This window comes from Corvus hawaiiensis, chromosome 7 (assembly GCF_020740725.1).
Source record: "Corvus hawaiiensis isolate bCorHaw1 chromosome 7, bCorHaw1.pri.cur, whole genome shotgun sequence".
NCBI lineage: Eukaryota > Metazoa > Chordata > Aves > Passeriformes > Corvidae > Corvus > Corvus hawaiiensis.
Window position 1 is genome coordinate 19935503 of NC_063219.1, and position 24167 is coordinate 19959669.

Below are 24167 nucleotides of genomic sequence, written 5' to 3' on the forward strand. Positions count from 1 at the left end.
CAGACCAGAAGCTCCAGAGGTACTTTAGAGGCTCTCCCATCATGTGGGACTACCTGACCATAAGGTTCTCAAGAAGCTGAAAAATCTGGAAGCTTTCTAAGTGCACATTAGTTAACAAGGGACAAAACACCACATCTTGGTTACTACTAAAACAATATGTTGTTCCATGAACAACATGGAACACTGGAAATGTGATGCTGGTTTCCTATAGACTGTCCTAGATTTTTTAGCCCACTTATCCCCAAGCACTCTGATCAGCCAGACAACTGACATATGGGTCATGATGTTTTCACAGCTCCATGTGTGCCAGCTGCCCGGCCGGTGCAGGATGTGCATGCTCATTGACCAGCTGGCTGATGCCCAGCAGAGGCAACTGGGAGCCAAGATGTAGCTGCCTTTTTTCAGCAGCGAGCACTAATCAGGCTGTTCTCTTTTATCCAGCTACTGATTTTTGTTAAATCTGTAGGAACCTAAATATATTTGAGACATCTCATTCCCGTGTTAAATTTTGCAGCCAACAGGTTGAAGAGTTATGGTGAACTAAAAGGAAGAAAGAGAAACACACAGTGTCTGATAGCCAATGAAATGCAAACATGCACGTTTCTTTGCCATTGCAAACCTGGCTGCAAATATACCATCAAGGTTCACCACATACCTCTAGTTAATTTTAGCTTTTTTTCCTCTTGTATATGTTTTGTTTTCATGAGTCTCCCACAAATGCTACCTCATCCTTACTAAATATTGCACTACTACTTTTCCCTGTCTTAAAATCCTCCTCTCCCTGCTTAGAAGGTATTTGTGTTTCCAGTTCAACCACACTTGACGAGTAAATAGCAACCAGACAGTGGAAATACATTAAAAATATAAAGTTAACACAAATATGGTAACAGACTTCACATTTAAATGTTCTAGATAGAGGGATTTATACATACAAGATTTATATGTATGTATTTTCAAACAATGTATAGAGAAATACCCATTAATCATGCCAATATTTAACGACAAATTCTGCACCTACTTCTGTGTTTGTTATCCTGACACATCCTGAACCACTCACATGGCTACAACCCTTTAGCATTGCAGAATTACTTGCACCAAACAGCACTAACACAGGAACAATCTTATGCCCAGTTACCACATATTTTGGGGGAAAAGTTGTCAGGATTTCAAGTTCAGCATGACATAGGACAGCTCAACACAGTCTGCCAGTACTGGAAGCTTCTTTCTAGCCCTCATCCATCAAGGTGCAGTTTATATATACTTTAAAAGTAAACACTCTAGAGTTTAAGGCCATTATATAAGCCTGAAAAAAACCACAATCTCAAATTCATGCCTACTACACAGCAGGTGTTTCCATAATATAAAATGTTTTAATATTTCCAGCAAATGTAGCCAAGAATAAATTTCCAGGATTGTACAAATATGGGTAATTCTCTAGAGCTAATAATAAGCAGAATGAGGACATAGAAAAAATTATTTTGTTATTCAAATGTATAGCGTAACTAAATGCAACTGCTAGACTGCCTCTAACAACCTCAACAACTGCAATAAAACTAAAAGTGCAGTTTTATTAAAAAATCCATATATATGTGAGATGTTGTACCAATGACAGATTTGCATGGTATTGTCTATAGGAATACTATGACCAAGCCACTTTAAAAAGACCGCAGAATGTCTAAATAATTCTTTTTAAATTACTAGGTCCAAACTGTCTTCAGAACAGGTACTACTCTTGTACCCCCACTGTAAAAATGACCCAGTTCTCTCACCTCAGAGGAGGAAGGGAATAATCCTAGCCATTACTTCTGTAAAGCCTGGACTGGGGTTACAATAGTTCCATGAAAACATCAGCTCAGTGCTTGGCTACCAGAAAAAAACCTTACAGTTATTAAGAACAGAACAGTGAACAAAAGAAAACAATATTATGCTGCTGAATAAAAACATGATTTTCCAGACCTTGAGTACAGTTCAGACTAGTCCCATTATTTCATCAAGTGAAAGGTTCAGAGGATACAACAAGGAAGAACAGAGGTATGGGTCAACTGGGCAGGTTATGATTCATCAGCCTGGGAAAGCGATGGCCTCAGGAGCAGGTGGCAAAAAAGGGGAAAAGAGTAAGGAGAGGGTAGAAAATGCTCTTTATGGTCTCTTCTGATATTGGAGATATGGTCCAGAAAATGAAGCCATCAGAACCAACATGCACAGCAGTTCCTCAAACAGCTGATCAAACTGTGCCAATCTGAACAAGCCATGCCCTGGAGACATTTAAATAGAGCTGGGGTGCTGTGGAGGAGCAAACACATGCTTGGAAGGGAGCCTGCCTCGTGCTGCTAGATAGACAAAGAACATTAAACTCAGGAAATCATCCTAGACTGAAAGCAGTTGGAGAAGGGAAAGCTACTGAGAAGAAGTAAGGTATGGGGAAAAGGCATTGCCTTTTCATTCAATTGTTTGCATATGGGTTACAGGTACTGTTGGCCCCGACAGCTTGAGTTTTCCTAGATCCATGCTCCAAAACCAGCTTGCAGCACAGCAGTAAGCTCTCTACTGATCCTGTTTAACTCAGGTTCAGCCCTGTTGCTTTTGCTGAAGTAGTTAGAAATTGCGATGAACAGAAAACGTTGGCCTAAAACAGTAACCAAGGCCTGTCCTAGCAGTGTTCTCTGTGCCTGCAAAATGTTGTGGCCACAGAGGGGAAAAAAACAACCATCTATCCCGTTTTGAATAAAGTCCAAATAAATTAACATTTTCCAAGGACCACACTGGGCCAATGTGCTTTCAACTAAAACAGGCTACTCAACCTTCCAAAGACAGTTCACCATTTCAATTTTCAGAGAGTCATAATGATACAACCCACACTCAGACATCCCCTACTAACCAATCTGGCCATATTTGCCACTTTTCTGTTGCTAAGTTGGAGCAACTCTGCTGTAATCTTGGAAAATGTAAAATAAAGTAGTAAAACAGAGAAGCAGTCCTGGCAACTGTTATTTTGAAGGCACAAGGGGAAAAATGTCCAGAAGGTACTACAGCATTTGAACTTGTAACTGATGAAACTCAAATACTCATGCTGCCCACGGCTGCATCAGCAGATCTGCCCCAACAAATTCCAGCCTAAAACCACCATAGCACCACTCAGCCTCATTCCCCTCTGGTCCAGCTTTATCATTCACTATGAACAAAGGCTTATGTGGAGTGGTTTAGCAAGACAATTCTTTACAGTACAACTCAAATTCATCAAAATTATTTTACTGGTTTACACAAGAAGTTTTGCACTAACTCCATGACCTGTTGCAGAAAGAGTGCAGCTGCTTCATCCTTCCAGCTGTAGATTGTTTATTTTCTATTATAAAATTGCATGGAGGTTTCTTTAAGGCAAAATCATAGAGCCATATTCAGCTTGTCACTACCCTAAAGCCAGTGTCATAACCTATATGCCATAGCCCATTCTATATATATTTGATATACAATCCTCACACTCATGAGGCAAAAATGTTACCAGACACAGCTGGAAGACCCAGAGAAAACATGAGCCAAGAAACCTGTGTCCTAAACTCATAAATTGAAATGACTTAAGCCTTGACAGCCTATAGAGAACCTTTTGGGAAACACAGCTTGTGCCAGGTGCAGTCAGTGCTTGTACGGGAGCAGTTCCAGTTTTCTGTGCCACCATCTGGGCAAGGCCACGTTTCTGCTACACTGTACTCATTACTCACAGTGATGACTATCACGGCAGCTGTGATGTCTGCACAACATCCAGGCCCCACCCCCCCACCCCCCTCCCCCCAAAAAAAGGCTATTATTTCAGAAAGTCTTTAGAATTTTATCAGTTATAAGGGATGTGTATGACTTTCAAAAATGTATCAGCTGTTAACTCAAAACTCTTCTGGCAAGTTACAATGCCTGCTATGCAGCTGACATCTTTGGAACGTAAAATAAAATTTCACGCTGGAACATTTAATATTCAGTGGAAGCAGATTACTGCTGTGTCTTCCAATAACAATTTCAGCTGATGCAGCATGATAGTCTTCACAGGAAATAAGATCTTGGCTTTGAAATTAGGAGTCAGTTGTGAACATTGCCTTTTGAATGCAGGAGGTTATTTGACTCTTATCAAGACAGATAAGAAAGCTGTTTGTCTATAGAGAAATACAACACAGTAGGAAGTTTGGATTTCAGACTCCACTGCAGGTAAAGTGCAAGCTCACACTGGCTGAGAGAAAAAGAAAAGCTTTTTGTCTTTAAGTTCTCCTAAACACACAAAAAGCATTTCTACTTCCTAAAGCATTTCTAAACCATCAGTACTACTCACTAGCTATAAGAAAAGCACCTGCACTTCCCCTTGCCAGTACCATACTACCTCCTAAGCACACAGAGGATGCTGCAGAACAACTTGTCCATTTGGTCCTGCAATTATAGAAAGAAATGGTCCAGGTCTGCAAAATCCATTTCTGGCAACAGGCTGGTATAAGCTGCTATGTGTTAGGGAAATCAATCCTACGCTCCCTAGCTACTGGAACCAAATACTACTGCTTTTTAATAAGTCAGTACTTCTTTTCCTTGTTTCTCCTCAATTATCAGGTAAGGTTGACAAGCCTCAAATGCTGGTCTAAGGACACTGATACAGCTTGTGTTCAGAACAGCTGGAAGAGGGTATAGAAACAAAGTGTGCTTGTGCTACCATGGTGCAAATGGACACTCAGCAACATGTACCGTGCCCAAAACTTTCAAGTAAGAAAAGACATTTTCATGAGGCTGTTTCAAGGGGTTCAGCTCACAAACACTAGCAATGATCAGAAGAGAATTGGTAACAGTTCAGCAACGCTGTAACAACCAACAGCCCATACTGTCACAGACCTGTAAGCCATCTATCCAGATACAGGGGTGGCACAGATGTCCTGGATGCCTGCAAGTTCTGTACTGTCTCCACCGCCTGTGAATAATGAAAGTGTTCCTGAACTAGCTGCAAAATTTGAAGAGAGAATTCATGCCCTGTGGATGGTATTAACAGTATGCATATGTCACTCCTATTCCTTCTGTTTCAAGTAGGGCAGTAGGCTCCCTAGCAAGGTAAATCACCTCGTGTGGATCCCCCTCCTGCATTTCATTGTATCAGGAGTTACTGGAGGAAGACCATAAAAGTAGCTTAAAACAATTATTCCAGCTGACTCCAATATTCTCCTCAGTTACGTTCTTACATTAATAGAAGTGACATACTACAGAGACATTTTAACTATCAAAAAATGTGGATCTGACTTGCCATCTTAACCCACTCACAGAACACAAACTTTAAATCTGCATCCAGCTCTGGGGTCCCAGCAGCAAGGACGATGTGGGCCTTCTGCGATTCTGCTGGAGCAAGTCCAGACAAGGCCACAAAGATAATGAGAGGGCTGGAGCACCCCTTCTATGAAGACAGGCTGGGAGAGTTGGGGTTGTTCGGCCTGGAGAAGAGAAGGCTCTGACATTCTAGCAGCCTTCCAGTACCTACAACAAAGATACGAAGAGGCCTACAACAAAGGTGAAGAGGGACTTTGGACAAGGGCATGTAGTGACAGGACAAAGGGCAATGGCTTTAAACTTAAAAGAAAGCAGGTTTATATTAGATACTAGAAATAAATTCTTTACTGTGAAGGTGGTGAGGCACTGAAATATGTTGCCCAGAGAAGCTGTGGCTGCTCCACCGTAAAAGTACTTAAGGCTGTGGTGGATGGGGCTTTGAGTAACCTGGTCTAGTGAAAGGTGTCCCTGCCCATGGCAAGGGGGGTTGCAATCTCAGGTGACTCTCTTTGCATACTCATTAGGCTATAAAGCTCTAATTATATTATTGGAGCACTTCTCCATAACACTCCCTTATTTAGAGCATTTGTGCATTCAGAATTTATTTTTATCCTCTATACTAAGCATATAGGTGATGCCTCTGTAACTCACTCCATGTAAGCCACTGACTCCAAGTTACAAAACAAAATTTAAATCTGGTATTTTCTAAACATGCATCAGTTTGCATTTAACATAACTTCTTCAGATGCAAATTCCTAACTCTTAAAAAAAAATTAAATTCCATTATATGGAACCAATGCAGGACAGATTTAGAAAAACAATTCCAAATTTATGGACATCAATTTTGACCCTCAGACACAGATCAAACATCAGTTCAAAAGATTAAAATTTGGTCAAGTTAAAAGTATCTGAAAAGTAATCATTTACACGCAAGTGCTAGACAACCTTAATTTTAAGGAATACCATAATCTTTATTAACTATATATGCTACATAGAGTACTCCTATATTTTGCACACTCTGAAGACTAGTACTGCAGTTCTCATGCTTCATGACCAAAAACAGACACACAAAATCCAAGCACATGACATAATGAACGTCAATTAACATATGCTTGTACAGTACTTGTTGTAAAGAAAAAAGCACCTACAAAATTCTTTTGAGAGCTAAAAAGTTTGCTTGTTCTTAACCAGAAATGTAGGTATGCTTGACTTTACTTTCAAAAAAATAATGTAATTTTAATTTTTATTTATGGTATTTAAGATACTCCATTGTTAAAAATCATGTCCTATAATAATCTGTTTCAAGAAGTATATCTGCAAACAGAAAATTGTGCCTAGTCCACATTTCATAAACGGCAATCTGCATTTTTCCTAAGTCACTTTTGTCACATATTTCATTCTTATAATAATGACATTATGGCAATGTCTAACATAAAGCTGAAGGTAAACACAAATTCTCCTTAGGCCAATGGGGAGAGAGAATAAATCTTTCTTAATCCTCCCAACACACTGAGGCTAATAAAGTGTTACCTAAGATATTTTAAGAGTCAAGTCAGTTTAATCTTAAAGAAACCCTCCAAAATATGGGGTAGTTTTTCCTAAGTTGAACTTTCCTGTTTCATTTCCACTTCATCCTACTATATTCAACCTGAATGTAAAGCTTTAAAAACTCTTACTGATATTTCAACACTTTCCCACTTACAAATCTGTTCTTTGCAGAGTCATTGTGATGCAAGGACAAAGCTACCACTGACACAGCCAGAAGTAACTGGCATCACAAGGGGAAGAAAAGAACGCCCCGAGGCTCTGTAAAAGCAGCCCAAGAATTCCTATTCATACAAGAAGTTGAACCAATGGCAAAATACTGTTTTTCTGAAATGTTAATTTACATAAACAGTAATACAATTTAGATATGGATTTACAGTCTGAGTAACTGATGGGATGAGCACAGAAAGACAGACTAGGATCATGTGCTTGCACAGTGTACCATGTCCAATGAACATTTCTTTCCCAGAACAGCATCCACTACACCTAGGAAGCTGATTCATCATGCCATATGTGAGTCAAGTTCCCATTACAAAGGCATCACGAATCACTCCTGGGCTCTAGGTCATACTCAAAATGCACACACAGCACAGGAAAAACGTTCTTATGCCATGAGCAAAGGAAGTACTTTCAGCATGCAGTCACTATGATATTTCTATTTTTTTAAAAAGCCAAAAATAAAGGAAAGAGAACCAAGAGAAAATTTCAAACAAGCTCAGCAATTCTGACTCCTGCATCAAAAAGCTGCTAATAATGTGATTATCTCTCACTAAAAAACAAAGAGTCCTCTGCAAGCTGGGTATTTAGCCAGTGAACCTAACTGTGGCGGCTCAGTGACTCCAGTATTTGCTTAAATGAGACCACAGTTCCAGCCAAGCAGTGCTATGGACACTTCTCATTAGTTTCCAAAAGATGTACTAGAACACTTTGTTTCTACTAGATTCATTTAACTACGACAGCACCACTTCCTGGCTACATTAAGGTAAAAGAAACAGGTATTAATATCCTATCAATATACCAATACCATTAAAGTTCAAAACTCAAAGCCTTCTATCAAATACTACCAAATTTTATAATGTCCACATCCATCAAAAGGACTCAACATTTTCATATGTTATATCCTACTGTCATTTGGCTGTCCCATTAAGATATTTTGGCTATGCTAACCAGCAAGAAAGACCAACATTCTGAAGGAAATACTTCCAATTCTCCGAGAGTAGAAGAAACAAATGCAACAAACAACACATTATCTTTAGTAAAACAACAAGCTCTCACTTCATTCCAGGACACACTCCTGCTATCCTAAATTTCTACTGCATTCACCCAGCATAGCAGAGTCTCGTATTGCACTGCTGTCCTAGCCTAAGTGCCTAACTATAGGATGAGATGAGTCCTGATACAGAGGCGAAAGCCAAAGTGCAGAGGCTGTGCTTGTAGACTTCCCGAACATGCTACAGGTAGAAACATAAAGGAAAACCACAGCTCTTGCTCACAGTGTTACATAGCAGCAACCCACACCAGCAAATGACATTTTCATCCCTCTAGACTATCTTCCCTTCTAAAACAAGGAAGTCAACTCGGTGCAGGGTATCCCAGTCTCCTCAGTAACTACCCCAAGGTGACCCAGGACTTGGGGGTGTTACCAGAGCAGGTAGGAATCAGCTCTGTTTAGACAGGTGGGACAGCAGACTATTGCTTCCCATGCTGTAGTTGCACCTGGACCCTCACTGCAGGGCAGCAGCACTATGTAATGTAGGGCAATAAGAGTTCATGCAGAAGAGGGGAACTGGCAGGTACAGTAGTACTGCTATTCCCAAACTAGAAAGACTGTTACTTAAGAAGAGAAAGAAGAAGTATGACTCAGAAACTAAATAAAAACCAGAGAAGTTTGACTGTGGCTGAAGTGCAAATCAGGAAAAAAAAAAAAAAAAAAAAAAAAAAAAAAACCACGTTTAAAGAAAGGACTTCTTAAACTTATTTTGCTGCTGAAAAGCTAAGGTTGGCAGAAAAGCTGCAACTACTTTGTGATAGTATTGTTCTCCTCCTTGTAGAATTACTTTTTAAACTACATACTAATGCCAGATAATGTTACACCAAGAGCATTAAGTTTCCTTACAGTGTGCCGGCTCCTCCTTCAAGACATTCTCACTTGGGCTTACCATGCCAGGAGAGAGCAGCAGTTGTCTCCCTCCAGAGTAGAACTGGCCAAAAGACTTTTCCCTTTCCAGAGTGTGAAGGGGCAGCTAGCAGGTGCTAAGAGCCAAATGGATGGGTGGATTATCTAAATTGTTAAGTTGCAAGGTGCAGCTTGTAGTAAGTCAAGGGTTCTGCATCCCAGCTTTCAGAGAGTGGGCACTAGCTCCCAGGTGCCTCAGACAGCTTAGAACAGTTAGAAAACACTGAAACAATTAGTAAGACTTTTCCTTATGAACTTCCCAATAACTGCTTACATTTCTTCAGAACCCTGTCCTTCCCTTCGGAATCAAAACACAGGGCAATGAGACAACCTGTGCTTTAAGACTTCCTCTAAGAATATGACAACCATTTTCTTCTTGGGACCACACAGTAAGTCCAAGTGCAAATTTTTTTTAACCTCAAAAAAAATATTTTTTTTAGGTCTCATTTAATAAGAGTGTTCTTCTGGAACTATTGTTAGGAGTTTAGAGTATCAAAGCTAAGTCAGGCATTCCATTTTTTCAGGAATTAAAGCAAATGTCTCTGTACGTGAAACATTTTTGTAAACATAGACCAAAACATGTGCAAATATCCCAGTTCCCATAAGAGTATGGGCATACCTGAAGGAATACTCTATTTCCATGAGTCTACTGATAAAGGGGCTGTAATGGTTAGGATTGCAGTCCTTTAGGGTTCTTCTCCCTAATGGGTGAAATAATTGTCCCATCATTCTATAACTGTGAAACACAGATAACAACAGCCGACATTCTTTCATTTGAGAAAATATAAAGCATCACTAATGTAGGATACTATACACAGGACATAGTATTATCCCTAATAATGCTTTTGCTCACCAATAAGTAGCTGGTTTTTGACTGCACTGTGTCAGGTGTCCCTTGAACCTTGTGTAGAGAGAATCTTCCGGAGTGAAGTCAAATCGTTGATATGCTCCAACAGTTACTTATCATAGCTATGCACAGATGGCTAATTTTTTGATGGCATGCAGAACTGAGGGCTGTCTTTCCTCAGTCCCTGCAATTTCTCCCTATAGGAGCAGAAGTAAAATTTGTCTCCCTTCATCCAAAGATGACCAAGGGACATGATAATAGTCTGTATGGGAGAAGCTGTATAGGAAATGTCTGCTTGGTCTCTCATAAATGATTTCACTTACTACTACTAATTCTCATCAGTTGGCAGAATTTTTCATGTAAAGACCAGTTAAATTTCTATGTTTTTAAGCTTCCACAGTATCCTGCAACAACAGTATAAACGCCTTCAAAAACTGATTAGACATGTTCTTGAAGGGTAAGTTGATCGATGGCTAGTAAAACTTAGCAGTTCATGTGGAACATCTCACCCTGGGATGTCTTCCAGCTGCTGATTGATTCAGACAGGAGAACACAGACGGGGTGATCTGTAATTCCCTTACTTTGTCTTTACATGCCTCCTCCAGTCTGCTGCTAGCAATTGCTGGAGACAGCATCTATGTAAGCCCTTTCATCCCATGGCCATTCCCATATTAGTGTTCAGCCTTCCTTTCAGCATGTTTGCTTTTCGACATAGAAATTTACAGCTGTTCACGCCTCTATTTATAATTGCTTCTTAAAGGTTTTCTAAATCTCATTATCCTGTATCCAAACAGCATATAAGAGAAACACCCTTTAAGAGCAATTTTAAAAGCCTTCAGTGCCTTTAGCATGAAAAAAAATAACATTAAATTGTTGACTGAGATGGCCAGTATTTCTTTACTAATAGCTGTACCACGAAACATGGGTATAGTGACTGCATTTAATTATCTGACACTTCTGAAGTAACTCCTTCATCCTGGTAATAAAATAAGGCATGACATCCACTGGCCTTCTTCCCCATCAGCAGCTAAGCACAGCATCTGCACTCTTCAATTACAAAACAACCAAAAACTGCATTGACTGCTTGGGATCATGCATCAGCTGGGAATGATGAACCCAGACTCTAACCCAGGTAAGTGAGACAGAGCTGGCTTCCAGTGGCCTGGGAACACTGTGGCAGCTGGGTCTCAACACAGGACACCAAGCAACAAGTTCACAGGTAGCACCAGGCCACACATCAAAAACATGCAACACAAAACGAACTGGAGAAAAAAGGATCCAAAGATGGCATATGCAGGAATAAGTACTTTTAACCTTTGTCAGGCAGGGTCACACTTATGGATAGCAGACAGAGTGAAGAGATATAGAAGACAGAGCTGCCTACAAACATCAGTCTGGCACTTCTCTTAATCCTGAGCTTGCTGAATCATGAAAACTGCCTTAAAAATAAAAAGTGAGGAACAAAAGTTGAGCTTCTCAGGAAAGGAGAATTGTTTGATAGTTCCTCCAGGCTGGTTTCCAAAAGTCTCCTCCTGTCAGGACCCCTAATTCGTCTTTTAGACTCAATTAGATTAAGTGGCTGCAAAAGGCAGCCTGGTAGGCTACTTCTGAATGACCTTAGTTTCCATACCAGAATGGTTTCTAGTTCCTTCATTAAGCTAAAAAAAAATCTCAGTTGTACTGGTGAACATGGCGATACTCCAGCCTCAGTCTGAACCAACAAATGGTCAAGTCTAAGAAAAAGGAAGCATCCACCACATCTAGCTTTTGGAGATTTAAGCGAAGAAAAAGGAAGTGGCTTTTTTCAGACCGTACTAACTACTTGCCTAACTCAGCTGCAAAATGGACAATCATGACCTTAGCCACAAAATCATACCTATATAATGCAGGTTTCTCCCAGTATTCACTGTTCAGTAGGGTGAATCCTGTGCTATCACTACTAAATGTAGCTGTGTTAAATATTATTAACTTTTTAGTTGTTTAAAGAAAAAAATAACACAAAATGCAAAAAGGTGCTTTACATTATCATAAATCAAAGGTCTTTCAGTTATGATTCAGAAAGTCAGTACTGGGAAATACAATTAATGTTAACATTGAAGGTCAGAACAATGTGCTTTAATTTTAAAGCAAGTACAGGTAAACAGTAATTTCTAACATTATCTGTTATATATTATATGAATATGTAACATGAAATGTTACATATCATAGTAAAGGGGTTGGACCAAGTTCACACCATGTAGACAGTTAAAAAGTACTCTTCCTCTTTCCAAACTACTCTCTCCCTTTACTTCCCAAAGTAAACAGACATAAAAGCCAACTCTTAACCAGCTGGTGGTCCATTGCTAATATTCCTATATTAGTTTCCACCTTGAGCTTGTGCAGCAGCTTCATTTCAGTCTCAAACTCTGCTTTGTTACTGGTCAACAATACTGTTCTTTTAATGATTAACTGAATAAATCAGCACCAGAGTCACAGCTGAACATTGTGAAACAAGATCCTATCATAATGGCTATATTTTAAACAATGAGAGTAAACAGTTACTCGCAGCTGTGGTGAACAATGGTTAAGAGATAAAAGTGCATGTAGTGCTTTCCTTTTCAATTAAAAAAGAACAAAACCCAAAACTTGAGAAGCTTTAAACAGCTTTGCTACTTAAAAATCAGTCTTCCAGGGAACAGGTAGCAATACACATTCATTGACATAAGATTCCAGATAAGACAGGCAGCTTTTACAAACAGAATAAATGTACCTGGCTATCTAATATGAAACCTCTGATAAACTATTGCAAAAGCAAAAAAAAAAAAAAAAAAAAAGGCAATGCAGCTTTGCAAATCTGTTAAGGTAACTGTATTCATCAATAAGCTATTTACTGATGACCTACACTTCCTTGTGTCTGTCCTGTACAATGCAACTACAGTCCCCGATTCCTAGGTGTCAGGACAATGCAATTTTCAAAAAACTTAATTACTCCAAAGGAAGCAGACTTTTCTTGGACATCTTGTCTTTCCTTTACTCATGGTACAGAGCTGGAAGATTAAGTTTGAACTAGAATTCTGTCACTCAGTTTAGCTCCATATACATTCCAGGTAGCTTTCCACAGATGGGCTGGATGCTTAAACTATCTAACAGAAGTTAGCACTTGGCAGCCAGCTCCTGCCTTCACACTCTGACACAGTCAGGGAGTGCACCACGGTGGGTGCTTCCCAGCTCCTCCCCAGCCTCCTTGGGCTCTAAAACATGCTGCTGAGAGTACACAGCCTGGCAGTGATATTCAGCCTAAGTGAGACAGTTTGGCAGCTAGAGACACTAAATGCTAATTTAATGCCTTTTTCTCTCCTCTTCGTGAATAGCTCCAAGATGCTGCACCTTCTCTCCTTGCCAATTCTTGTATCACTGGAGCAAAAAGGTGGCAGCCTCTCTCTGAACTGAGTATCACTGCTGCATACTCGGCTCTATCATTCAGTGTGCTTCACACACTTGCTGTGATCTGGCAGTAGTCCTGAGTGCAAGCTAATTTACACCTTCAGTATAATGGCTTTTGTGTCTTCTGCAATGCTGGAATATATTACATGCAGCTGAAACAGAAGTCCAGCAAGTCACTGTCTGCCATCACCTTGTAAAAAGAACAAAAAACAGGGAAGAGAAAGATTGTTCACATTTTTACATAGCTGATTTTGTTTCCAGTCCTGCCTGAGCCCATGACAGTCTCCACTGCTAACTACTTCTCTCCTGCATACCCCTGGAAGCAACCCAGAAAAGGGTACAAATACCAGAGACAGAAGAGATGCAGCATTTCAGTTACAGAAAAATGTTTCCGAGTATTAAAATGTCTTCCCTGTTCAGAAAGTTTGCACTTGCCCTACTAAAAGAAAAATCCGCCTTAAATTCTGTCACTCTGGAGACCCAAAATGCATAGAGAGTGGCATTTAAAGAGCCTAGTGTTGAAATCTTCAAACTAAGCCTTACAGCTCAAACTCATGTTTCCAAGTCACAGGGACAGCAGCGGGGGGGAAAAAAGGCCAATTCTCCCTTTTCCTCCACTTCAAAAATGTTGCAACACATTTCTCAAACCTAAGTCCTATGCCTCAATCCACACAACTGCCTCATTCTGCTTCTTGAACACACCTTAAGGTTTACATAACTCTGTGTGCCAACTGCACACAGAAATGCATTACTTAAGGGCACCAAACTGTCATTTCACTATTAAGCCACTCTGCTGTATGCACAGTTTACCACAAGTACACGTACACCAGCACATGAAGGGGTCGAAAGCAGACAAAAGAGCAACCAGGACAGCAGGACCACCTCACTCACACACAGTGCTGGCCTCTGCCAGGCTAATGTGACCATGAATCTGAGGTGTTTATGTGCAAGGACAAACTTCACCTCATATAATTTGACTTTAATTTGACTTCCTTTAGGGATTTATTAAAACTTTCTCAATATGCCCAACCATGGGTTCTGGGGAGAGTTTAGACGTGAAAATGCGACTGCAGCCAGAAAATGTGACTGCAGCCAACCTGTGAGAGACTTCAACTGCCCCTGAGTCTTGTGCTCAGGTATACAAGAAGCATGACATGAAGTGGAAATGAGCCATACAAGGCCAGAGAAGCAGACGGGCTAATTGAGGGTGAGCAGCAGTGTGACAGTAAGCAGCAGTGATGCTGGGAGGGTTAGTAGCCACTAGAGACAGTCCAAGCTGAGCACCTGGGCTATGTCCTGGGCCCACTTCCCTCTCCCTGCCTCACCCCACCCTGCACAGGAATGCTCAGCACTAGTTCATTACTGATTCAAATGATAGGGATGACTTTACAGTTGCTTGGGCAGATTTGCCTTTTGTAGCACAAACACAGCACTGAGACATCTGTGGGATCACAGCCAGCTTCAGGATATGGGGGAGTGCCTTTGCACCACTAAAGTGGAAAACTAAAAGGGAAGAGAAACACTGCCTCCAGTGTCTCCATCATTCCAACTCCCCACCCACACAACAGACTAGCTGGGCTCAGTAACTCAAGTCATGGGGTTTTAAGAGCAACAGGCATGCTTCTTCCTGCAAAGGGAACATCCTGCCTGCTCTTGGTTTCCAGGGTCCCACCTTGCTTTACTTGTTCTGTATGGCATAGGCAAGGCATGCTGGCTGCAGTTTTTACATACTGAATTCTACTGAGGACTCTCTATACCACAACAAACTTTTAACAATGTGCACATACAATACCATTCCCAAAGAGTAACAGATCAGCTCTCTACCGTATTCAGCTCCATCCGCCTCCTCTGTTCCTGAAAAAAACTGGCAGTCCCTGCAACAGAGCAGCCAGTTTCCACAAGAAGTTTGACCCCACTGGGCTAGCTATTCAATTCTGCAAACTCACACAGATCAAACCTAGTGTAGCCAAGGATAAGCACGCATAGTTGCACAGCAACACTGCAGAAAGATGAGCCAAATTCACAGGGCTATGGGTTCCTTACTTAATTAAAGAACCTTAATTTTTTAGTGCCATGTTGTCAGACACTGATGTACTGCTTAAGTGACAGTGCTCAAATAACAACAACATGAAACTAATAGTTTCTTCAGAATGAACACAGCAAGATACAGTATGTAAATTAAGTTCTCCAACTGACAGTAGTAAGTTACTAATCCAGCTCTTTGAACCCAAAAGGAGAGCTGCCACTTACTAAAATATATCCCCAATACTGGATTCTATTAGAGGTCTACATCTACCAGGACTGTCAGTGACAGCCAGCTCTGGCATCTGTCATATTCCAGGAAGATTTTCAGTCATTTCTCGGTAAAAACACTCTGCCTATTGACTGTGTAGGGAGATACAACATCTTAACAGGAAGCCTAGCTATGCTGTCATGCTCTTTTTTTAATACTGGAAAAGGATATAATTGCCAAATAGAAGAATATTTGGTAGTGAGTGATCTCAAAGAAAACAAGCTTTTTCTATTTTTTTTCTTTTAAATGGTAGTATTTTTGATACCATCCCCCAATTACAATGTGACTCCCTAACTTTTCTATTCTTATTAATGCTTACACTAGTTCTAAGATTCCTTCTAATCAGAGTTCATCACACATGTTGTCAGTTTTGTTTGCTAAGTAGGTTGGCAGTGAGACTAAGTGTCAGGTAGTGACCAGGAAAGATAATCTAATGGTCCCTTTTGGGTTTTATATTTAAAAAATGGAAAATAAAGATATTAAAAGTCCCTGGACTGAACTGGCTGAAATTTAATGACACAACTCTTCCAGCCTACAAGACCTTCAAAAGATTACAGTATTTGGCTCCTTACATCTTTGTTTACAGCACAGACATCCTGGGATTCTCCTCTGTAACCCCATGTGAGTCCAGGTGCTGGTATGTGGGACAAGACAGAGCCTGCCCATGGTTAAGCCTGGAAGGCAAGATTGAGCTTGAATGACTTTGTCTTGGAGTCAGCCCCAACATGCTCCAAGACCCTGTGAGTGTGGCATACACAGCTCCTTGTTTCCATGACTCCGTGCTTCACCCTCTACTCCTGGATAGGCTCTCTGAGCAACACACGGGCAGTTGGAGGGACAGATGGATGGCACATCCAAACTAGAGACAGATGAGGAGAAAGATGAAGAGGTGCTGCAACACCAATGAGATGTCTGTGCTTCAGTCAGAGCTGGCAAGTAGTTCAAAAACTGTGCTCTGGGAACAATTAGCTTACTAGACCTGTGATTCAGATTGTCAGTGGTGGTGGAGTAGAATAAAAGCAAAGCTAGGAAAAAATCAGGCATTTCCATAGAAGTAGGAAAGGACAACATATTAGCAAATATGTAAAATGATAGCCTTGCGTAATCAGGCAATACAGGTATTTCCAAGTTATTTTCTTTCACAGCCTCAGGAAAGGGACTAGAGTTCCCATGCTGACCCTACTCCACAAATCAGAACAACCCCAAAGACACTGGGGAAGCCATGGTGTTTACAATCTCTATACTGTACTCCCAAATCTACAGCGATGCTCCTGAATGGTCAATGATACCCTGAAATGGCCAAGAATCTGGCCCATAAAAAACAATGGGGAAAGCTGTCATGCACGGCAATCCAAGAAACCACTAAAGACACTACAGTGTAACTCACCCAAATACCAAGAGAAACTGTTTCCTAAAAATTAAACAGGGGAACCTTTCTTAAGAAATACATACATCCAGTGTCTCCTGCTCTGCCCCAGAGGACACGCTTCTCCCTGAGATATGTGTAACTTCAAGTTAGCCAAGTCTCTAATTAATCTGCTGTGCACAAGTTATCAACTCTGGTGTTTTTCAAGGCATAACATTATTAGGAGTTAACAGCAAGGATGTCTGAGTTTCATTACACTTATAACATAGTTCAGCATTGCTGGCCCCAAGTTTTTGTAGTCTCACGTTGCTGCTCCTCACTGTCTTCCAAGAGCTTTGCTCTCCAACAGTCCTGGCTTGACAAATAGCCCCTTCCTCCCCGTCTAACGTATCGAAGTGGAGCTTAGATCATCCATCCTCTACCTGGTTCTGAGGTGCAACTTCCTTCCTGAAAAAAAAGCTCTGCTTAAACAAAAACAATCACACCTTATTCACATAATAAAGGCTGTTTGAGATTAATATACATTTTACAATGTAGACTGTTGCATTCTTGCAACATAAGCCATTTGTCTGAGTCTTCTGTGCTACATCCATATGTGGGATGTTCAGTACAACAGCCTTATTGTAATCACACAATTTTGGACTTGTGTTGGAAAAAAATGAAGAGAGCTTCCAGAATTGCAGAAAGATCAAAGGTTGAAGCCAGGCATTAATGACCTAATAGGCAGAGGTCTAAAAGTCAGCAAACCCCCTAACCCTTGAGCACAGCTCCTAGTTCACTTGCTGTTGTTCTCAGATTACTGCAGCTTCTTTGTTTTTTCTCAGTTCTCATTCCACATTTTCGTAGCAGATTACAGATTCCCTTATTTTCTTAAAGTGTAAAAATTAGGATCTTAGAATTTTATTTCTGCTCACTCATTGCTCTTTGTAGTCATCCAGTGACTTCATCTGAGGTTTCCAAAATAAAATGTGGAACTGGTGTTACAGACACCAGCTGTGCTTGACTACTAGCAGCACCCCAGTCAGCCTTGAAAGCAAGCTTATTGATTGCTGAGTACTGCTTATCAGTTTCAACAGTTGTTACTGGCCGTCAGTAAGGGAAAAAAAAAAAAAACAACCAACCAAACACAAAAAAACCCACAAAGTCTTAGCAGCTAAACAAAGAAACAAATGCCTTCAAAAGTCTCCTGCGCAGTAAAACTGAAGTGCTCATAGAACACATAACCAAATATACATACTACCACTATCTAAGTTGTACAGAAATTAGGAATCTATTATTTTCTGCTGCACAACTTTCTCTGTAATACTAATATGTTAGTGTTCCTTGTCTAATATAAAACGTGTTAATGCTCACTGAAAAAAACTGTGAGATGCTTACCTGAAAAGAAAGTTGTCATGGTCTCTAGTTGTTCTCAGGGTAGCACTAGAGTGTTTAAATAATCTGTACATTTCCTTAATGCTCCAGACTATTTTGTAAAACAGACTCATGATTCTCCAGACGAAAGAAAGTGGTTTGGAGAAATTACTGCCTTAAGTTTTTATAGCTGAAGTCATTAATTATTTTATTGTTGGCTTTAAGTCAAGATACTGTTTTGCCTATGCAGACACATATTGTAATCTCTTTTCATTCCATTGCAATAACTAAGATGCATTTGAAGTAAACATCTATTAATAGGCACAAGAAAAGGGGGAAAACTGCTATATATCTATATAATAGAGAAGAAGCTACTTAATTTTAAATAAGAGACTTCTTTTGAATTAAAATATTTGTTAAAACTGTCACCCTCCAATCTTGATCAAGCACATTTCAGAGGCATAAATCCAAGTAATCTGGAAACTGCTTGAAAGTAACAAGGATAAAACTACTTTATTAGCTCTCAGATAGCTAAGTAAAAACAAGTTTAGAAAATTTCTACTCATCCTGACTGGTACTCAGTCAAAACTGGCAGTAGCTAAATACAGCAAGTATTAGTGAAAGTACTCAGGCTCAACAACTAAAACAATATTACACCAAGGAACATAAGGAAGAAGTTAAACACGCAGCCATCCACTCACACACACAATCTCTTTGATGACCCAGCCAGTACTTAGCACTTCATTTATGATAAGCAGCATATAATCTTGATGCATAATGGCGCAGCCTGTTATTTCTCTAAGTCTACTCCTCTCACAAGTTTTACACAACCATGAAGCAGTGTTGTGGAAAGCATGCTGGCAGCAGTACAAAGAACTCACTGATGTGAAAGGCAAAGCCTTTGTTATAAGCTGGGTGGTCAGACTGCCAAGTAATGCTGTTTGCTACTGGTATGCACTACTAAACACTGTTCCTCTGTGCAAAACCTTTAATGCTAATACTGTGTTTGATGGAGCAATATGTAATAATAATAGAGAATATTTTAATGAAGTAATCCATAAACTGATAGGTATGCTCTATGCTAAGAAAGATATGTAATGTGTAATTTCTACTGAAACGTAATTCCCAGTTTACTATATTCAATGCCAGAGATACAAAACAAGTAGAACTTCTAGAACCTATCAAATCAAAACAATTTTCAAATCAGGTGGGGTCCAGATCTCTGCTTGGGAACACACTGGTAGAAATCATACTAGAGATCTGTGACAGTGCATTGCTCCTGTTTTAATTTTAGTGTACCTCAGAAGAGGTTACGGCATTATGAAGCTACTGGAGATCAGCCATGCATCATAGAAGGGTTTGGGTTGGAAGGACCCATCAAGTTCCATCCCCTCTGCCATGGCCAAGGGCACGTTCCACCAGAACAGTTTTCTTCGTCTCCTTTCACCCATCCTTAATGTCCCCACAGCGCACAAGTCCCACCGGCTTTGCCACACTTGTCCCCACAGGTCCAGTGCCCTGCGAGGGTGGACACTGGAGCAATGGGCCCCACTGAGGAGCAGGGACCATGGTGCAGAGCCATCCCCTGCACCTGTTTTGGTTGGATGGGAGTCTCCTCCCCGGCTCCTGCCCCCTCTATGCATTCATCCAGGGCCAGAGGCAGCATGACAAGGAGATGAGCCCTAGTAGCATGGGACACCAGCACCTGTGGTTGTACCCAGCTCACATATCCCCTACCCTAACTCCAGAACTGGTTTAGCACCAAAAAAAATGCTTTTTGCCCAAAACTATGCTGCAAATGACACAGAGACAGACTAACAAAACCACTGAACTTCACAATTTCTGTATTTAACATACCATATAAAAGAAAAAGCTGTAGACCTTTATACTTTGTTGAGGAGGATTTTTTAAAGTCCTGTTCTCACAGATGTGATATCAGAACTTTGGAAACATCCCAAGAAATTAAAAGTTTTTCAAGCTCAGGTGAAATACTAATTCAGGAAACAAGCCATGAGAAGGAGGTATTTAAGGCAACATTTATAAATCTACAGTGCAGCCAACTGGGCACATTTAGAAAGCACTAGTCCATTAACCATCTTGTTACAATAGTGATGTTTGTTTAAGAGATACTGGCATGCTCCAGTGAAACACACCAGACACATTCAGTAATATCATGGTTTTGACATTTCAATTTCATGCAAAAGAAATTTCAGGCATTGCTCTTCTCCTTCAGGCAAGAGTGGAAATTCCTGATGCAAGTAAGGAATTGCCCAGGGATACTTCTCTTCACGAATGCTGTGTGCATATGAAGTCCAAACACTACCTTCAAAAAAATCTCCTGAAGGAACTGCATTAAGTCTACAAGATGGTTGCTATTCCCTCTGCAGGTTCTGTAGAAGATTGCCAGAGATTTTCTGATATTACCCTAAAGTACAGCTTAAAGCTACTTGAAAAAATTGTTAGAAGTATTTTTCACATTTTTCGTTAAGACTGTTGTGGTTTATACTGACTCCAATTTCAATTATCCATTTTCAATAGTGCATACTAGAAGGGAGAAAGGATGCAAGAGGATAACCATTGTTACGGTAGAAGAGATTTTTCTGCCAGCTTTCGTAAGTATATAGGCATATTTTTCACCTTCAGATACCATCACCACAGAGAAAGATGAAGTTTCCTGAATCTCCTGTTAAAATTGCCAGTGCAAACCCCACATTTGTGTATGTGGATGAACTGAGTATTGCTATATATCGCTGTGCAATTAAGTAACAGATTTGATGTACATTTGTTTTTAAATGTGGTTTTAAATATAACTGCATCCTTGACAACTTCTGTGAGAATGTGGCCCAGCCTTACAGTAAAAAACAAAAACAAACAAAAAAACCCCAACAACAACAAAAAAACAAACAAACAAAAAAACCCACCAACAACAAAAAGAAGGTATAAGAAAGAATGGGTACAGCAATGAGAATTTAAAAGTAACTAAAATTCAAGAGATTATGCATCACTGACTTCCTGGTTTTACAATAGACATTAGACTTGTGTCCAAAACCCTACATCGACTCCATCAGCTGAGCTGCTGTCAAAAAAAAAAAAGCATGAGCGGCAACAAGAAAACAGCTAGCTGTCAGACATGTCACCTGAAAAAGAAAGGTCCAATTTTTTTACCTACCTACAATGCACTTAAATAACTGCTGGGCAGCATATGAACCAAGCAAGACAGAAAAGGCAGAGGCTGGCACAGCAGCCTTACTTATCTTTGCTGTCAGTTCACCAAATCATCAATGGTAATGTATTTGTTGAAGCTTGGTATTTCTTTGAAGAACTGCTAGTTACAATACAAAGTTATTATTAAATATCTGCAGAACTCTAAGAACCTTAACTAGCTAACTAGGTCATGTAAACCAGGGATCAACAAAAACACATTTTCTTTTAAAAGACAGATACTCTCAGAAATTCTTTACTTATCTCTATCCAGTTCTCCCCAGAACAGTGAGGACAAACAGTAAAGGAAGCTCTGGTTCAACTTAAAAGCAACTCTCTGGACTTTAAACCACATTGTTCCCCCACCTCGTTTGAGAGATGACAGTGCTCTCTCCTTCCCATTCCCCTCCAGTACATTCTTCTCCCCTTCCCACCTTCCCAACCATTGATATAATAACAGAATTTAACATGTACAGGTATGTTAGGTAAGTACCAGCTGGCATCCACAGCTGGTTAACAGTCTGAGGAACACTTCCTTTCATACCTATTTTACCATTCCAGAGTCTGCCAGGAGATGTCTGTTTTCATCAATGGATGAATGAAAGGTGAAAGACAGAATTTCCTTTTCAGACCTCCTAGGGGGCTGGAGTCTGCCTGCCAACACAGCTGTGTTGTCACTAATCTAGTGGAAATGTGCCATCTCCTGGGAGAAAACTTTTTTTCCTGACAATGTCACTATGAACACACTTTCCTATCTGTCTCTGCTCCTGGGTTTTTATCAAGACTGGACCAGCTAACCTGAAGGTAAATCACCTGGACACACAATGTTCCTCATTCAGTTTTATTTTTCCAAAGTCAGGCTGGCTGAGGACACACCACACACTTCCCCAGGTCAGAGATAGCAATATCCAAATCCTCATTACCACAGCAAGCTGGGAGCTGCTATACTCCAACCACAGCATCACTGCATTCCTGTGCCACACAGACACACACAAAGCTGAAAGAGTCATGCCATCATTGCCATACTGTTCGTAGAGGGCCGGAGACAACATTTCTTATCGCTGCCTTCTCCTAACCATTTACAGGGACAGGTGTATAGAATGAGATGGGGAACATAACCTGAACCTACCTAGGGAGGTACACCATCTCCTGCCTCATTCCTGCCAGGGAATGAGAAAATGAGAGAATTCATAACCTCTGGGCAGCTAGCTCTCCCTTTGAAAAGTTACACTAATTGCTCCTTCCAGGAAGGTATGTATGTGCAGAACAAAAAAAATAGAAGGCAGCAACCAAGGGGACACAGAGAGTATTATGAAACAAGCATGCAACCCTTATACTGTATAGTTCATGTCTGAAGGGCAATTATTCCTCCAATATGTGCTGTCTCACATTGTCCAAGAGTAACTGTTCACAGTTCTTCAGAGCATACCTGCTTGTAAGGTAGCCTTTTCCTTTTCTGCAGTGCACTTAGAAATGCTGTTCACTCTTCAAAGCATTAAGATCCATACAAGATTCTTGACTGTTAGCACTGCAGGCTCCTTACACAACCTGACCACTCAAAGCTCAAACAGCCCAGCTGTCCATGCATCAATTAAACCATATCCAAAGTAAGCTACCCTAAGAGCCCAAAACCATTAATTTTACTTTCACCACTTAATTTTATGCCACCAGTGTTGTTCAGACAAGCCCTTAGATAAGTAGGCTGTTTCACTTTCTTGGTCAACACATAAACCGACTGTAGCAGGCTTTTAGAAGTGGACAGAAAACTATCTTTCCGAATAAATTCTCATTCTAATTTCAGCAACCAAATTGCATTCACATGGAATAAATAACTGTTACTTCAGAAAAATCAAGTCTTGTCCATACCCAGTCTCAGGAAGTTAAAAGAGAACTCAGACCTAAAGCAAGCCAAGCAAAGCTATTCCTCTTTTCCACTTCTCCCTCCATCAGACTAGGTTTTAATTGGCTGCCCTGACAAATAAGCATTGGAAATATAAAAATAAATGCTAAAACCGGCAACATATAAAATACCATATTTAAGAAGTATATCAAGCTTTGTACTACAGGATAAATGGCCTATCAGGATGCATCAGCATGGAACAGTGGGGACACCCTGTGGCCACTTAGATTCTTTTCACTTTAATGTTCACATTATTCTTACTCCATTTTTCAACGACTTTTGCAAATTACATGCAAAGTCACATAACACGAGAGGGCCAGAAGACAATAAAATTTACTTAGTTAACTTCCCACCTACCACTTTATCTCTACAGTTGCTCTGCTCTCTCAGTTTTCAAGATCTTTTCTTCTTAGATATTGTCTTAGCTTCCAAGCTGAAAAATTAAGGTGCTTGAGCTCCTTAGGTGACAACACCAACCCCTGACAGACACGCATACAGGTAAAAAGCAAAATTCTAATTTAATTTATTTATATTTACAGCAGTGTTCATAAAAGGCATGTGCTTCTCAGATCTAGGCATTCTGCCAACAGGAAAAATACTATCAGATGAAATACATGTGCAAATCACCTGCCAATACTGTAAGCTAAGCAACCACAAGAAAATGAAAGGCCACTAACTCTTGTGAATCTGAACACAGTTCCTTTCACCCCTTTTCTTCCAAGGGAGAACAGTTTTAAAATAGATATGTGCACAGATTATGAGATTGAGCACTCCTTGCAGACA

At 40.3% G+C, this 24167-nt stretch overlaps 1 protein-coding gene across 1 annotated transcript in view; it reads right to left on the reverse strand.

The window, feature by feature from the left end:
• Positions 1–24167, reverse strand: part of ITGA6 (integrin subunit alpha 6) — a 128132-nt gene that overhangs the window by 103806 nt on the left and 159 nt on the right. The window lies entirely within an intron of this gene.